This window comes from Myiozetetes cayanensis, unplaced genomic scaffold (assembly GCF_022539395.1).
Source record: "Myiozetetes cayanensis isolate MyiCay16 unplaced genomic scaffold, myiCay2020 scf3, whole genome shotgun sequence".
NCBI lineage: Eukaryota > Metazoa > Chordata > Aves > Passeriformes > Tyrannidae > Myiozetetes > Myiozetetes cayanensis.
Window position 1 is genome coordinate 4,987,179 of NW_026087521.1, and position 18,815 is coordinate 5,005,993.

The window sequence follows — 18,815 nt, forward strand, 5'->3', positions numbered from 1 at the left end:
GGGGTTTATTTATTTGAAGTGAGGCCACTTAGACAGATTTGGCTTCAGATCCCAGATCCCCAGGAAGGGGTCTTTCTGGTCTCGTTTGACATTTGCCAAGTTTACAAGTCTTGATTTTAAAACTGGAACTAATCTCATACTAAAATTCACTTCTTCAGCCACTTTCCCATCACAGTATAGCAGAGTCTTTTTAGACGTGATGCAAAAAGGAATTCAAAGGTTTTGTGGGTTATTTGGTTTCGGGGTTGTTTTAATTCTTTAAATAATGGAAATTTTAAAAATGGTTTCAGTGTTTTTAGGAGCCAATATTTGAAGATCAATGATATCGAAACTTGTGAAAAAAAAAAAGAGAGAAAAATCCAAAGAACAACAACAAAAACCCAAAACAACAAGCAAACCTCAAACTACTCAGTAACTCCACTGAAGTTAAAGGCAAAATTGTTCCTGACTAAAACAACACCAGAAAATGCTTCATTCAGTAGTGTTGTAGAAGATACAAAGGTTAATTAGATACTTTCTATTGCATTATATAGCAGAAAACCTCTGTTAATTACTGCTTCTTTAACAAAACTGATTCATTAAAAACTGACTAAAGAATGGCAAAAAAAAAAATTGTCTTTCCCATTCCAGTCCAAACTACTCCATGTTCTACATTCCTAAGTCCATGACCCTTAATTAAAATTAGACATTAGCAGAGACATTGAATGGTTAATATTAACATACAACATCACTTAAATTCTAAAATGAATGAAATTCCACCCACTTCTTCTAAATACCTCAGTGTTTGTTCTTGTGTACTCTCATGTCCTACATTACAGGAGAAAATGTTGATTTTGATATCTTATTGTACCACTATTTTTATTTCAAGTTAACAGTACAAGTAAGGTGTTTCTATAGATGTTTGATTTTACGAACATTTGTGCATTTTCTCAACCAATTATTCAAATCTCTTCCTTGAAAGTATCTCCTTACTAAATCCAGCTTTTTTTAGTTTTCATTATTTAGTGCACTACAGTATTTCTTTAAAGGCAGAGTTCAATTATTTGTCTTTTGAAGGTACGAGTGCCTTGTTTAAAATGCCAAGTGCATTAAAAACAGTCCTCCCTTGACTTTTGCAAGGAAATATGGAGGGATAATAAGTTAGTTGAATTTAACTGAATTTTGAAAATGATCGTGTGTGTGTGTACATGTGCATGAAGATACCAAATTAAGGATTAAATGCTGTCAAATCGTCAAGAACACTTTTACCATTTTTATTTCTTAATAAGGAACAAAAAGAAGGAGTGTTTTACAGTTAAAACAAAGGACACAGAGTCAGGAGACACTGAACTTGGATGAAAATTTATAGTAAAATATTTTACTAGCACAAAAATGGGCTTTAAAGCCACACAAGTGTAAATGAAATCAAATTCTAGTGGAAAAATGCTGCATTTTTTCTGTGACTACTTGGGGAATCTACTGTTCCACCTCTTCTTAATTATGTTTACAGTCTTTATGTATTTCCATTTTTAAGATAACAGTCTATACTATATTTTCCCTCTCTGCTGATGCTGAGTCCACAGGGGATAGCAGAAGGTTTTGTAGACAACAAAAGTCTGCTAAGAGATCTTGGTAAACTTTTCAAAGAGGTGGCTGTCATCTATGCCAATTCAATCCTCATATCTGTAGTGGTGGGAGATTTCTACCCACAACAGAAATGGCTTCAGGTCATCACCTCTTAAAAGCGCCTGGAGGCTTTAAAAGAGAAGAAAAACAACTTAGAGCTTGACTGTGGTACCAGTTTGTCATGGCTGGGTGTTCGTGAACAGGAGCCTTAGAGGGCTGTAGCCAGACCCTGAGCCCTGTTGTGCAACTCCTGGTAGTGGGAATCACCTTATCAGGTCTACTTTGATGAGGAAAGGCTGCAGAAGGCACGGAGGCACACTAGCAATTCGTTTCTGCAGAGTTTTCAAAAATCCATTTAGAAGCCAATTGTCTATGGCAGGCATGTTGAGCATGCATGTGTCACTTCCAGTGTAAATGGCAAACTTCTAGTAAAACAAAGATTAATCCAATTAAGTTTAAAATTTCAGCTTTTAATTTTATGGTTACACACATAAGTAGAGCAATAACTGAATACAAATGTTGCATGTTTACTGTGGCATAATCCAAGCAATTAATACTAAAGTATTAAGGAAAAGCATCATTTCACTCTTTTAATTTTATTTTATAATTAGGCAGGAACCATACTTTGGTGAGTACATTTATAGTTAGAAGTTATATATTACAGGTTTTTTTGTTTTAGGAGGATGATTTTAGCCCTATTGCTACAAGCCTGTCAGCAACAATTAAAATAGTTATATAAAAACGCTATTTATAGCTTTTGTACTTGTTTTCTTATTAGTTTTCATCAAATATTTCAGACTCATATGATGTTTACAGCCTGTCAATAGTCAGTAGCATAGACTGTCAAAAATGGTTTCAAACATCTGGTTAAAAACAGCTTATTATGTATTGGGATTATTAGTTCATCCTTTTCACACAAGTGTTGTCCTCATTATGCCTTTGACTTCTGTTACTTTTTGTTCTCAAAAGCGATTTGAGAAAGTTTAGAAGGAAAACTTAAAAGCAGAGCAAAAACAATACTGGCAACTTTCTTTGAGTGCCAGAGTTTTAACTGTTTTCTGTTGAAAAATTTTCTTGACTTTCCATTCAAATAAGAGTTTTTGTACAAGGTGTTACAAGGAGGGCTAACTGCGTGCCTGCAAAGTGCAACACAGTAAAGCCTGTGTATATTCTCCATATACCATACTATTAAAATCAATCTGTTCAGGTTAGTTTCCATTCTGAGGAGAGCTGAGAAACACAACCACCGGTTTCTGTCACGTGCCGCGTCGCATCAATTAAAAATAAATTAAATTTCCTGCAAAGAACCTAACTTAAAAATCCCAGCAAACAACAACAGAACCTTTCCACTAATGATTTCCAGTCATCAGAAGTGGAGAGAGACTCAGACAGCAGACAGCATGGTCCCAGCATGCTTTTTGCCTTTTTTTTTGTTTGCACAGTAGCTGTCAGTTGCAGCCCTGCAGGTAGTAGAACCCAGTGGGAAGAGGGGCGGGACAGAGCGATGCTGCCTGAACTGACAGCAAATTTAAATTACTGAGCTTTCTTTTGCTTTTTTTTCTTTCTTTGCGTGCCCTTTCTTTTACCCCCCCCCCCTTTTTTTTTTTTTTTGGTATTTTTCTACTCTGCGACAAACTGAAAAGATTCTAGCACACGCTAATTTAACAACCCTGCTTCGTCGTCTTCTTTTTTTTTTCCCCCTTCTGCTTCCAGGATAATTAAAAGAGAAACCTGTAAAGGCAACGTTCCTTCAAGCAAGTTGGTGCTGTAACGTGCTGGTAAGATGAATTTAATTTATTTTTTTTTTCCTCTCCTCATCTTTTCTTCTCCTTTTTTGGAGCTGAAAGCTTTTGTATATCTAACGCAGTCATAAGTGTGGTTCCCCTGCTGTGGAGGGTTAGGATGTAATGAAAAGGTGTAACTGCTTGATATGTGACCTTCTCCTATTACTTAAAATGGGTAATAACAGCTTTCCTGTCTGTCCTCACGATGCTTTTCTCTCTGTGAATTGACTATTTGCTCAACAGAAGCGATGCTGTGATTGTCGCACTATGACAATGAGGACTTGATTGTTTTTTGGTTACTATTCCATGCTCTTATCACAACAGATACTTGAGTTGGGGGGTTTGTGTGTGTGATTTTTTTTTTCCCCCTCTCAACGTTGCCTGAAGCACTGATGCGACAGGGGGGTGGAGATGGGGGTGGAGGAGATGGTCTTGGGTATCATCCTGCCTGTTCGGCTGTTTACTAGGCAGGGAAGTGCAACACTGAAACTTTTTTTTAAAATAAATAAATATTTTTCTTCTTGCATCAAGTGGGGTCAGTGTATCCAGGATTTATTGTTGTCCAGTGCTGGGCAAAGTTCTTGCTGTCCCTTGCATTGTTGTTCTGGAGAAGGGGGGAAGGGATGTTCCACTCCATACCTTGCCATACCATTGTGATAGCGAATTACAAGAAGCTGACAAACTTTGAGATGGAATACCAAGAGTTGCTTTTGTAAAGAATGAGTTTGATGCTGTGGATTGTTTCCTATGAACACCAGCCTGCCAGATACAGTCAGATCTGTGTTATACTCATTGCAGTTCCTGCCTCGCAAGTCCCCTGATTTCCAAGATCTCCTTTCTAGTCTTTTTCTGATGCTAATATGTTATCATTTTATTTTTTAACAAATGAGATGTGTTTTGCTTTTGCTTATTGTTTACTCTTATAAAACTTGCAAGGTGACATGCTTTTTTCAGGCTTTATGAATGTAATTCTGCCAAGTATTAAATGCTGAAACACCTACTGAAATCAACAGGAAGGTTGAGCTTGTCCTGTATTTAAGAGGAAGCTGCTGAATACTGGCAGGACTGGATCTTATAATTGCTGAACTCCCTCTCTTTTCCTAACTGCAATTAGTTCTTGTTGCACTTAAGACTGGATTATGTAGCTTTTACTATAGTGTTTAGAATAAACACTACTCTTACACTTAGTTGTTCACAGATTTGTGGTCATGCTGATGAAAACTTTTCGAAAATAGGATGGGAATTTTTGGAGAAATTTAATGGACTTAGAAAATCAGTGTAATTCAGTCCTATAACTCCTTGAAAGCTCTTTTTTATAAAAAGGTGGTGTGAAATTAACAATCTGCAGATTGATATGTCAGACTTTCTAGACTCAAAGGTGTGTTTTGCCAAATTTATAATGTGATGGCATGAGAGAAGTTGTCCAAGGAGAGGGGGCATGAGTAGCAGTTGGATTTAACACAGAGTCCCTTTTGTGTCCCTGGAGAAAAGGAGAGGATGTGCCAGGGCCATATGGAAAATCTTTCACAACAACTTTGTTTGGGCAGAGGGTTAAGGGTACTGCACTTGCAGAAGTTCATCACTCCCTATTTCAGCCTCACTTTCAAGAAGCACTGTGATACTTTTCTGAAGGTTTACTTCGCTTGTGCAGAAAATGCTGGTGTCTTGCTAAATGAGGTCATTGTAGCTCCCACATCTTGCTTTTGCCCCGACAACTTGCCTTCCCCCACCCCAACACCAAGATCTGCAAGGCCCAGAAAATTAGGCTTTGTCCCTTGTAATCCTGAACTCCCATCCATTTATAACCAGAGAAGAAAAGGGTTGAATTCAGTGTTCTTGTTATGGAAATAAGTTTTTATTCACTCAGTATCAACTGACAGTTAGAAGCGTATCTGATGTAATATGAATAAACTGTAGGCTGTTGTCGGTAAATTATGCAGCTATAGTCTCACATTCTCCTAGAAATAGTGCTTTTACGATGCTCAAGTGGCCTAATGGGGTGAAACAACTACCAATACTCTTGTCTGAGCTTCCTAATCACCCAAAGTCATGAGAAGTCCATGGTGGTTGGTTCCCACTGTCCATGGTGAGCATCTCAGCAATGGGTGAGGCTGCATGGCAGGAGAGACTGAATACAGGCAGGGGGCTTTGGTCACAGAGGTGATGTCAAAGTTACTGTTATGAGGCAATATGGAAACAGTAGAGCCAAGTTTAGACATTGAGTTTGGTGGCAAGAATTAGTTCCTAAACTCTTAAAGTATAAAAAAGCTGATATATGTACCTTTAAAAAGAAAAGAAAAAAAAAAAAAAAAAAGAAAACCAGCACCTAACCCAATCTACCAGTCTACATCCTCTTTGAATTTAGTCTTTAAACATATTTATTTTTAATTAATCTGTGCACTTTAAATCGTTGTTGGCTTCTAGCAATACTGTCCTCTATTCAGTGCTTGGAAATTTCTAGTTGAATGCAACTGTTTTCATTATAACAAAAAAGAAAAGCAAGCCAGAAAACTTGCTGTAATTTCCTGTCAATAACAGAGAAATAAGAAAACACTAGGCTAATAAAAATGATAATCTGAGTTTACAACTGTTAACAAGATTCCTGAATAGAAATGGTGCTATTATGCACAAAGAATTTCTATCATCACTAGAGGAATGTAGTATAAAATTATGAGTTTTATTATTAGGGTCCTGTCAACCAATCAGAAATCAGCTCATAATCTTACTTGTGAAATACCATAAGTTTTGGCATCTTCCCTCCTGTCCTATTAATAAAATATTAAAGAAATTTTATAATTAGAAACTTTGATAACATAACTATGAGTTTCCTTTGCAGGAAAAAGCTGGCATAATTCTGTATTTCTTCCACATCTCTAACGTTTCACATAAAGTCACTGCAAGTCTGAGTTGCACACGGCAGGTAAAATTAGGGTAAATCACAGACTTGCCATGGGCAATAATGATGGGATTTTGTCAGTTCCTTTCTCCTGGGAGAAGCCAGATTCCAAGATTTTTTCTCAGGACTCTGAAGGAGTACTAAAGAATAGTCATAATACCTCTTTCTCTGAACAGGATTATTTATTAGCGTTACATTTCTGGTCAGCTGAATTCAAGTCATGGTAAAATTCTTAGATTTTAACCTCTCATGATTTTTTTTTTTTTCCATTCGTCAAGTAAAAGACTCTTACATTTTTCCCCTAACTGGAGATGATTTATGGCATTATAAGGGGTTTGCTGTGTTTCCATTTGATTTAACACATTAGCTATGGTCTTCCTTCAGCGAGAACCACTCTTGAAGCTCTCCCAAATGAAGCAAGAACACTGTATATGGGGTCAGAGTGACCCCAAGTCTCTGGTTTTCTCCCACTACTGATTAATAACCTACTGGGCCTACACTTGCCAAGACGTTTCTTCCACCAGTCTAGTAGCGAGTCACATGTCCTTCATCTCCTTGTGGCATGCACATGGTTCACTGCAGGCTCCCTGGGGCTTCTAACCCTGTGTAGGGTACAGAAAACCCTAAAAATAACCTATACCTCCTAATTACTCTCATCATTCTGAAGGCAATAGAGCTCACAATATTTATCAGATCACTAAATATGAATTAAGAATAAAAATAAATATTTTATCTTTTGAGGTAAACAGTAAAATACCAGCAAGAAGGAAACAAAGTAAAAAGAGAACTAGAGGCCCAAAGAGCTCAGTTCTAGACTATAATTGTCATCATCCAAAATCTTCCTTGCTTGTTTTGTATGTCCCATGGCCTGTAGTGATAACAGCTCCTGCCCTAAGGCTGATGTGCTTTGACAGTTCTTGGAGCCACATCTTTCCTACTCACACTGTTAAAAACATGTATTATCACCTTCCTTGGGGATGATAATGAAGTGGGAGCAAAACAAAAACCCTGCATATATATATATATTTTTAATTTGCTTTCTCAAACTCCAACTGCATCTGTATTATCCATATAGGTGTTCTTTGTTCATGGCATTTGGGCACCAGAGGTAGGATTCACCTCATCCAAATGTAGGTACCTGTAGTGCAGACACCTACATCTGAGCATACCACCTCTGGCTCCCTTTACAGAGAAAACAAGCAGGTCCTTTCAGGGAGTGATTTATCTGACCTATTTTAAACGTCTGTTTTCTTTCAATCCCGCTGAAGGACATCACATTCAAAACTCAGATCATTTAACTGCCTCTCCTCCTCAAATATTCTTAATTACCCATACTGTTGCATTGCTAAATTTAGACTTCTAACTACTTCATGAAGACAGAGGACCTAAAACTCTGTAAATTACATACCTTGAAAAAAACCTCATAGTACTATTGACTTACCAAGCCCCATATACCTGGCAGTGGGCTTAAAACAAGGCTAATCCTAGTGAAGTTAGGACTGGATTGCATAGACACACACATATATCACTGACATAATGTCACTCACATATATCATTAGTCCTCCAAGGCTGCTGGGGGGAAGCTGTCACAAGTGCATTCCAGGCAATGTGTTTAACGTCCAATTAATCTTGTTCCTCACGGTTAATTTTATTAGGCTGAACTGATCTAGTGAAAGGAGGTACTGTGATTGGTTCATTTGTTCTACTTAGCAGGCCAGTGGCATTTAAAAGGTCTGCTGCAATGCTTTAAAAAATCTAAAAGTCAGAAAACTCCATGAGTATGATGGAGTCTACCTAATTTAGGCACCAGTATTATAATGAGCTGATGCTCCTGATGTAAATTCCCTTATCCAGAGGAAGCTATGTGCAATTGAGAGGTTTCAGACAGATAATTTGACTTCCTAATTTTTTACAGCTGAAGCTACATTTACAGTCCTAAAAGTATATGCTGCAGAGAGATCCCTGTCTCCCAAATGTTACAGTGTACTTCCACCTCCGTGTCTCGCCTGGCCATCTGTGGATGAGCTAGTTGTGTCCTCCTGGCCCTGTATCTGATCCCCAGACTTTTGCTTTCATGCCCAAGTACATGGTATGTGGTATGAAGTGTTGTGGGTGTTGCTGATGGGCTCAAATCCCACTCGAACAGAGGGTTGAAAGGGGCAGAGGGAGCCAGGGGCAGAGCAGCTTTGTTTGTAAGTTCTAAAGGAAGTGATATGTGAGGATGACCATAGCCAGCATCACAGACAGGTTTATATTCAAGGCAAATCTGATTAACTTAAAAATTAACTGTGTCAGCACAGAAATATGTGTTGATGTATATACAAAACACAGAGTATGACTGTTGGACACATAAGACCACACTAGATAGGTAAGACAGTTGGCAAGATGGACACACTCTACCTCAGGCAAACGTTGTCTCCCTCTGGATTAATTTCTCTCTTCATTTAGGTAACCTTCAGCATCCTAAAGATGAAGTGTAGGTTTGGTTTAAGTCAAAGAAACTGGATTTTACCATTCATTTAAGCATAAAATTGCTGATCACCCACTCAGCTGATGATCCACTTCACAATATGGTTTGGTAGGCATGTGTGTCCAGTCAAAGAAGGTTTGATTTGGTGATCTTGGAGGTCTTTTCCAACCTTAGTGGTTCTATGATCATCAGACATGATTGAGACAGCTCTATTCTGAACCTGGATTCTACAATGTTTTGCAGAAATATTCTTTATTCAAACAAAAGGAGTGGCTGGATTTTGAAGCATGCAGAAAACATGTTTCTGCACAGTAGAACTGCTCCTGTTAACGAAGGAGCTCTGAACACGGGATTTCATCTCACACATTTGCTGTGTTCAGTGATTAATGTATAAGCACTGTACGAGCCACTGACATGGTGAGCAATCCGAGTGGCCCTCTGCCTGCATTTTGGATAACAGGAGACAGAAATATAGATTAATAGTGGCTCTTAATCAATCTGATGCAGTCAGTGTTTTCCATAGGCACTCCATTAATAAGCAGCTCGCAGTTCTACTGACATCTTTCTTTTCCTGTACCCCAAGTCCCTTGCAATTATGAAGGACAAATGCATATTAAACAAAGCTTTTGTGTGCAAGTGAATAGCAAAGGCTGCCTACCCAGTGTCACAAAGTGAGAGAGACCACATTCACAGGGACATTAAAGGCTGGGTACTCTTGCTGAACAGGTTTACACATTTAAGCCTTGATCCTGCAAGGACTTACACACATGCTTAACCTTACACACTGCAAATGAAATCCTGGGCCTCTCAAAATCAATGACAAAAGTCCACTGACTTCAAAGGGCCACTCTGTGAATAGCCTTTTTGGCATCACTGCAGCCACACAGCGTGCAGAAGTGCCTGAGCTGATCTCCCCAACCTTGCGTGCTTGCGTGAAGTCTTAAGAGATTGAGTGAGCTGCTAAGTGTATCTTTCAAAACATTCTCACAACAAACCATAAGCATTCAAAGATGTTTTCTTGTTTGATCTGTGCTCTTCAGGAGTTTTGCCCAAACCCTGTGCTAAAACCTCCTGAAGTAGTCTGTGAGCAATCCATATTGCAATTCCCTCTCTGGTTAGTATTGTGTTCTGAGCAGGTTGTTTTCTTTACTTTCCAGAAGATTCAGTCTCTGGAGTGAGATGATTATGCTAGAATCACATCTTTCTCTTTTAAAGAAAAAAAAAAATCTATAGCTCACATGATTTTATAGGAAATCTGGGAAATATCTACTGAAATTACTTACTGGTCAGAAAAGAAGCCCAAAACAAAACAGTGTATGAATTTGTGCAGTATTTAACCGCTGGTTTTCATCTGGTTTTTGCTGGTAACTGAGATACTCTCCTACAAAATCTAACACCTTTCTCAGGATCTGTTGGAGACCAGAAACCCAATCCTGGCTCTGTCTCGGTGTATAAAACTGTCCTCTGGCAGTGGTATCCCTCAAACTCACTGTGGAGTCCTGACGAGTTTGGTGAAGAGTTGGAGAGAAAAGTGGCATTAGTCCCATTTTTCAGCATAGATCCCTTTCCAAAGCAGGTTAAATCCGTGATCCAGTGATGCTGCACAGACCCTCTGGCTTTGCAAGTGGTGCAAAGTGCTCCCAGCCCTCAGGGTGGCTGAGATGCTGGAGCTGGGGGGTTTGTGGCAGACCTGAGTAACACCGAGGTGTCTCAGTTCCAACAGGAAGGCTCATGCTGCTAAATGCAGATCTCGTGAGTGAACCAGCTAACAACTGGTGTGCAGATACACCACTGCAACTTGCTCTGGACTAGGAAAGTTTTAGCTACCATCTCCCTAAGCCGGCAAAAACATGTGTGAGTAACAAGGAACAAGGGTTTGGAAAAGAGATTTATAACGTTTTGCATCCCAGTTATGCTTTAGAATAAGCCTCTGTTAGCAGTTGTGTAAGCCAAATTACTGCTTCTTACCTAAGCTGGTAAGAGTCATTTGAAGAGTAGGCTGGGTGAGCCCAGTGAAGCTTTTTTTTCTATTTAAGCATTTTCCTCTGACACATTTCATTGCTCTAGCAGCACCAAAAAAAATCCCCAGCATTTACTCTTTTTTTTTTATTTTTTGGCTTTTACTGTAAAGGTATTTTAATTTTATCTTCATCGTGCTCCTGTACTAATGGGCTTTATATATTCCCAGCAAAGTCCTCTGTGAAATTCTTAACCACAGAGATTACAGAAATTTACTGCTTCACTGGCATGGTCAAGTTGCCACAAAATTGCATTTGTTAATGTGAAAACACATGGCACCTGCCATCTCTGAGCATAAGGATTTTAAATATGGCTTGGAAGAATTTAAGAATGCCTATAAAATGGGGCTTGGCCGTGTCAGTTTAGCTTTAGAAAGGAGACTGTGCTATAAAATCCTCACCCATAATTGGACACAAGTGACAGCTTTACTTAACTAGTGTTCACAAATGAACGAGCAATGAAAATGTTCTGCCTTTCTCACCCCAAAAGAATGACCACAGCAGATGTTAACACCGTTGAGAACAGCTTTATTGTAACTACAGGTGAGACAAATGGGAGATTTATTAGTCTGGGCATTGAGGGAAGGGGAGGCCGGGTAAAAGTCGTATCCAGTGCTGTTCCAAACAAATGCAATGTGCATTCCCAAACACATTGCATGACACACAGAGTGCACTAGAGCAGAAGCTGTTCTGTGTCCATGAATTCATGAGCATGCCTGCTTTTTTGTTTGCCTTTTAAGCACCCAATACCCGGCATCACAAATTGTACATGATTCTGCTGTTTATTTCCTCATGTACCATCCTGTACCCATTTAAGCTGACAGCAAATCTCTAACTTCATTGATAATACGTTGTAATCAATGACTCAAAGTCTGGGAACTCAGTGACCTGTGAAAGTGTAAACAAGAGGCAACGTTGTTTCTCTGATGAAAGTCCTGAGACAAGGCTTGGTCCAGCGTCTGCTGGATCCTTTCTGTTCATTTTAATGAGCTTACAAATGGTCCCTAACATAATGTGCATTCAATAGAAATCAGCATTGCTTTTTCAGCCACTGATCCAGTAAAGCCCTTAATTATGTGCTTAAGATTATGGTATGGGAATAGTCCCACAGAAGCCACTGCAACCAAAGAAGTGTTTTAAGCTCAGCGAGTAAGAAAATGTTTCATTGCTGGAATATCATCACGGTTTTTTACGCCTCTGCCAAGCCAACTAACAAGTACAGTTTCTGGAAATCCAGCACCTTGAGATGCCATAAATGTGGTGATATTCAGATTTGTGCGCGGTTTTTTTAAGCTGCTTTATACTTCCTTATGCCCAGATATCGAAAGACGCTTTACTGCAGTTGTGGCGTGAATAGGAATACTTGCAGCTTGAAACTCAAAGCTCCCTCCCCTTTTAGATTCAGAGTACACTCACACATGGTGCTGCTGCCTGTTCTCAGTCCCATTTCAAAGCAGAATATTTTTAAATTTACAAAAAGTAAAACTGCAGTATAAGCACAACAATATTCTTCTCTGTATTTAAAATAAGTTCTGCTGGTTTGCCCCAAACTCTTTAACCAGGTGCTTTCTTAGAAGAGCTGCTTAAAGGCAGTTTGAGCTTTTGTGCCATGTGGAGCACATATTGTTTAACTGCTTTACATCAGCTCATCCCATTTCACTAGAGGGTACTGTATTTCTGTATTCTCTTGCTTTCATGAAACCTGTGATATTCACCAGGATTTCTTCAGGTAATGCTGTTTACAGCAAACACAGCCTATGGTGTTTCCAAAAGTTTCCTGCTGTCAGGAACATGAGGGCCAAATTGAAAATATTGGTTTGGGAGAATGTAATCTTTTCAGTACAGACTTTGGTCAGCGTGGTTGTGTTCAGTGTAAGTGCCCAACAGTAATGATGTCCAGGCATAGGGCCAAATGCTAAAACTGCCCCCAGAGTGAATATACTCATACTCTGTGAGAGAAGCAGTAAAGTATTCTTGTTTTCTGGCCAGCAGCATCCGAAAGCACAGCTCCCCCTGAGGATAACTTTTGCCAGGAGTATGAATAAGCTGCACTGAGGCTGTGCCTTATGGCAACTGCTGCATGGGGGACTGCTAAGTAACTCATAAATAAGCAGTCTCTGCTGCCCCTCAATTCCTGTATCCAACTTCAGAAGGTACTTATATAGGTCCAAGTATAAAGGCTTGCACAGTAGCCTCAGTGGACTTTGAGAAGAGCCAAAACAGAGGTGGCTACTTTCCATCTCCTGCTCCTTCGACTGGCCATAATTTTTCTGGCAAGCACAAATATACAGAGCCTAGAAGGATTTGGCTTCTATTCTTCAGCTCATATTCATCATGTGGGTTGCTCCAGTGAAGTTATGAAGCCAGGAGCCCCTGTTATGGTAGGATAAAGACTCTGCCACAGCTGAAATCTTTATTAATAAATGAATTATGAATAAACAAAGGAAAAATAGTCACACTTTAATAAACCCAGCAACTATCTTGTTTTGGGCATACAAGTGTATTTATGCGAACATCAGAATTACATTAAAATGTAGGGGCTATTTACATTAGTGGTCATTTCAGGTTTTGTTTTTTTTTTTTTTTTTCTAGAGAACAACCTCAGTTCCATTCACATAAGTCTGCCAGACCTTCTGCTGATATAAATCAGAGTGATCCCTTGAAGTCTGCTGAGCATCTGCCCCAGAATGGCAAATAATAGTCTCTAGAGCATGACTAATCTTTAAGGACAACAGAAGTTACTGATCCAACATATACAACTTTTTAGCATCACACAGACAAATTAATTCCAGCCAGGAATTCCTACACTTGGGACGACCATTTTCTGTAAGGCTGTAGTATAGGTTAACTCTATTCCTGCAGCAAAGCACCCTGTCTTATTTTAGAGGTTTCAAACTTGCTTATAGGGATGCAATATTTCAAAGTTTTGTGCAGATGGGAAATAACAGATAAAGAACAGGAGCATTAGACATCTATAGGGTTCTGTACTGTAGCTCTGTATTAGATCTACTCCAGTTCTAACTGCTAACATCCAGTGATCCAGCTGCTGCTTCTTTGCAGCAGAATAGAAAATAAGCCAATAAAGAGATTTTCTGGAAGGCAATACTCCATCCTTGTACTCCTTTTCTTCAGGTACATTTTTCTTGCCCTTCAGGACATTTCATAATCTAATGCACATAAACCAACTTTTGCAAAAAGATGGAAATATCACCAGTTGGTGTGTTTGTCTAAGCAAAAAGCTTAACTTAGTGCAAGGATAATCAACACCTTCTGTATGTGAAGACAATCTGAGCACCATAAACCAGAAAAACATTGTCATAGTTTAAGTTTCTTTATGTTCTTCTCTCTCATCAGTAAAAGAATATGCTTTTGTGATGTAGCTACTTATCTTTAGTTGAATATGAGAGATAGAGTACAGAAGAAGCTCTTTTTTCTGTTATTTCCAATCAGCTTCATTCCTCAAACTATTAAAATCCTCTGGCAAGTCTTTCTCATGAAGTGTGATTCACAAATTGTATGAGTTAGTCTTCAAAGATTTTATTAAAATAAAAATGGAAATCTATGACCCTTACTAGTGGTTTATCTTATAGAAATTTATTTCTCTGAGCAACTTTCACAAAATACATTAGGACAGAATAAATGTCATTGAAACAGGACAGGAAACACTTCAAAAGGAACTAATTTTCACATACTGCAAAACTTTCTTTATTCGTCTTCATTCTTTGTCTTAAAATTAATTTTCTTGAGCAAGAAAACTTGTTCTTAGGAAGGTAATAAAGCTGGTTTTGAAAGTCCTGGTGATAGTGGTTCATGTAATTTCACGGTCAATACTTGTAGGCCTCTATGCTTCTGTCAGTACTGTGAATAAAACAGTCAGGGAACACCCTGTAGCCCCATGTGCTGTTGCTGTGGTGCAAATCATATTTATCTGCACACGTTTCCTGCAGCCCAGGCAGAATTGGCAACATCCAGCCTTCCTGTGGTACCTGCTGTCCCTCAAACCAAGCTTGAATGTTTTGAAGAGTGTTATTTGGCACAACCCAAAGCTCTTCAGGAGAGCAGAATATCAGCTAAAGGTCAGATGCTCAGGCAATAATGCTTAAGCCACATCCCTGGTCTTTTTTTATTAGTATAGACATAACTAATAGAAATGCAGAACAAAGGGGCACTCCTGCCCAGAGTACTCACAGTCTCTGGTTTGAACTTCAGCCAGGTGCAGTTTCAGACCTTTCCAACACTGTTATAGGGGACCTAAAAAGAGGAGATGGGAATAATTGCTAGCAGGTGTCTGTACAGATTAAGTAAGATGTTTTCAAATATAAAAGTATATTTCTAACTTTTGTAATAAGAATTCAGTGTGTTATGTAGCTACAGAACATCCCTGAACTAGGAAAAGCACATTAAGCTTGGTTTACTCTTACAGCCTGCTCTAGGCATCCACTATAAACCACTGATGGACACAGGACAGTGCCTTGGAGTGACACCTGATCCAATCTGGTGCACTCCTGGTGAAGAATCCTCCTGCTGCCTGAAGGGGTGTGGGCAGAGGCAAGAATTACGCCTTCCCTAGAGCAAAGAAGGCTGGCTGTTGGCACTGAGCTACTGAGAACTGGTGAGGGCTGCTGGAGTGGAGTTGACTTTCAGACCAAGCACGTCCATCCAAACAAACACACCAGGTACTCATCAATATGCCCTTGTCCAGGAGCAAATTGGACTCTGAAGAAGCATCCAAAGATATAAAAGTGTAAATATACTGATGCTGTCCTTTTGGAAAAGTCAGCTGCATACATTTACCAGAGTAAGAGGAGGGGAGGGAGTGGGGGTTGTGTTATTCTACTCACCTAAACTGTTAGTTTTGATAATTTTTGTAAATGAGTCTTGATATTTCACTGCTTCCCGTATTTCCCAAAATTGTTATTAACAAATAAACAGATCTTTCTTAGTTGTCTCTGAAACAATAACGGTAAAGGCTTCATTGCATATGCAGGAACTCCAAATTAGGTGGAAATTGCTTCTGGCAATGAAGTAGTGGCATCATGCAGGCACATCTACTAATAATGATACTTCTTTTGGTGTTTGTTGTGCAAGCAGTTATGGCAGGACATGTTCCAATCCTGGTTTTATTAAGTGAACAATGCAGACCACCAGTAAGTGTTATGTCAGTGGAAAATAAAAACATAAAATATGCATATAATATGATGATGTGAAAATTCACATAGAGGAGCACACCACTGCGCTTTCCTTCTGCAAGGTTTTGGCAGGCTTCCCAAACTGGCCACTTTAGAATTAGCAGTGTCAGAAGAGATGTCCCAAAATTTAATATAATTTGGATTTATCAATACCAGACTCCTCTGAGGAGAGGTAAGTCCTCTTTTCACAGGATAGATAAGTCTTCTCAGAATGTTTCCCCAGACAAATTCTCTTCTGCACATCTCTTTGCCAACTGGAACCTTTTGATCTCAACATTCTCAGTGCCAAATTCTTTAATGGTGTAAATGAGTGAAACTCCACCTAAGGCAGTGGAGAAGATCCTATTTGCACCTGCAGAGAACTTGGCTTTGATTCTGTAGCCAAGGAGAGATTAAAACCATTGGTTCTAGTAGATTTGTTAGCCTGTAAAAATGCTCCTCATCTCCAGTTGCAGATAGCGCTGTTATCCAGTCCAAATGTGAGAAGGAAAAGCAGCAGAAAATGCTCTTGAGGGGGTAAATCCTGAAAAGGGAGGGTGATACACCAGAGGATTTAACAGGATTTTATGATCTCTGTCATACGATTGAGGATACATTATCATCATTTTGATTCTGATCTCTTCACTTGCTCTCTGTGCAGCTTTTTTCCAGATCTCCTAATATGAATCACTTATTCCAGATTGCTCTTTGAAGAAGGCATTCAGTGATACATCAGAGATTAAATGAGTCACTCATGATGGATTGTGCTTCATAGCTGTATATACCACAGAAAATTATGCATTTTACACTACCTTGTAAAATAACCATTTATCTAAGTAAACATATTGAGTCCTTTCGGGTTCATATGAAAACTATCCTGGGTTGTGAATCTTAATTTAGCAAGCTCTTGACAGGCAGGAAAAAAGACAGCTAACAATGATGGAGAAGAATCAGTTACTTAAATGTCAATAGAGGGAGGTTAAAAAATGAGCTCAACGTAACAGATCAATTTGTTCTCTAGTGTCCAGTCAGAGATACAGACTTGGCAACTTCCAAGTCCTTCCACTACCTTTCCTCTCTCTCTCTCTCTCTCAAAATCAGTACATTAAAAAGAAAAGCTTTAGAATATTTGGTAAGTGGTGCAGTTGTTCTGCTATGGTGTCAATTCCAACATGACAACAGCACGTGCTAGAGAAAGAAATGAGGCCAAGTGCTTAGAACAATGAGAAATGGCTGAGTGTCATTTTCCAGAGATTCTACCTCTCATTTTTCCACACTTACTGCAGGTACCAAAGCAAGGTATCTCTTTTCCGAGCAGCGCAGTCCGCACATCTGTCATATGGAAATTATACTTCTGATCCAGATTCTCCCTGGGGCCATTCCATGTGGGTCACAGTAACATTTGGACATCTGACAGTGGTAAAATTGGATCAGCATAAATGTGCCCCAATTCCTCTTCTGAGTGGAAAGCATCAAAAGGCATAAGAATTGTGACAGAATGCAGTTCCAGAATGGAGGTATAATGACGTCATCCAGGCCCTTTGGAAAGATCTGTATTTGTCTGTCTAGTGGAACACGAGTACAGGTCAGCACTCATGGAGTCTTGCTCAGTTTTCAAAAAACAACAGGTTAAATTTTCTTGTATCTAACCATTTATACCTGTTATCTCAGGTTGCATTTAATTGGTGTGCCTGCCTTATTTTTGCCCTCTCCACATCCTTTTTCCTGCTAAGTATTTACACCCCCTCTCTCATAATAGGGTCCAAGATGCTGAGTGCATCATTGACTTCAGCCAGCTTTGGATCAGACCTGTAATCACTGCAAGCCTCTGACTGGCTGGCTCTAAGTATTTAGGATGAATCATCTCAGAGACAAAGCAGAATATCAGAGCCAAGTATTATCTTACATATTTCTGCTTCCCCAAAGGTTTAGTCTCAAAAAAAAATAAAAAAATCCATTGTCCTATATGTAATGTAAAATAATTCACCGTGGAGCAAAACATTGTATCATGATACAGATCTGGGCAGTGATTGAAATAATAACAGACTGTTTAATTGCTAAATTACAGTTGTGATATTATGAAATAACGTATTATATCCGCATTTATAATAAATTAATCCATCATGATTAAAGGTCTCTCAATGAATACCAAATGAATTAATACATGATTGGCCTTTATAAGTATAAGCCTTTAAAATTATGCAGTATTCTGCAAGCAGCCCACAGAATAAAGTGGCAATGAGAAAATGTGTCACAGGGAAACTTTTCTCCATTTCAGGCAGAACACCTTTTCTTTCAGAACATTTTTTTTGCACAGAATTCGTTAGCAGTTATGACAGATAGCTTTTTAACAGGAGAAAATATGCCCATAATAGCACAATGTTTGGGCGAAAGGGGAAAATTACCACAATATGACTAATTTTATGAAAGACATCTGTCATTTTCTACTGTTGTAATACAAGCTGTTTAGTAAGTAAATTTAATTAACCAGATTTCTCATTTTAAAAAGGGAAAAAGAAGGCTTTTACAGCATGCCAGGAGCATATCCCTTGAATATAGTTTGTTTAATGCGCCCAATTAGACTGAATCATCAAATTTTCTGAACCTTAAATATCTCAAATTAATTTTTTCCACACTGCTTTTCTACGTACCATTTTGCAGCCATTTGTACTGTGTAGTAGATGTTGCTTATAGTTGATATTCCTGTTTTAGAGATTGTGCTTAAAGCCAAGGCTTTTTGGTGCCCGGTGTTTTACAGAGAGAAAGAAATCTGCACCAAGAATTGTCCCGTTGCAAAAAAAGAGTGACATACAAAGAGTGGGAAGTGAGAAAGGCAGGGAGAGCAGGTGTATCTGTCCCATGTCATAAATAATT

General features: G+C 38.9%; 1 protein-coding gene across 1 annotated transcript in view; it reads left to right on the forward strand.

Moving 5' to 3' along the window:
- The first annotated feature begins 2,981 nt into the window (after positions 1-2,981).
- Positions 2,982-18,815, forward strand: part of CELF2 (CUGBP Elav-like family member 2) — a 556,709-nt gene continuing 540,875 nt past the window's right edge. The window contains exons 1-2 of the mRNA XM_050324875.1: positions 2,982-3,071; positions 3,319-3,383. The gene's annotated coding sequence lies outside the window, so the exon portion shown is untranslated. The remainder of the gene's footprint in view (positions 3,072-3,318; positions 3,384-18,815) is intronic.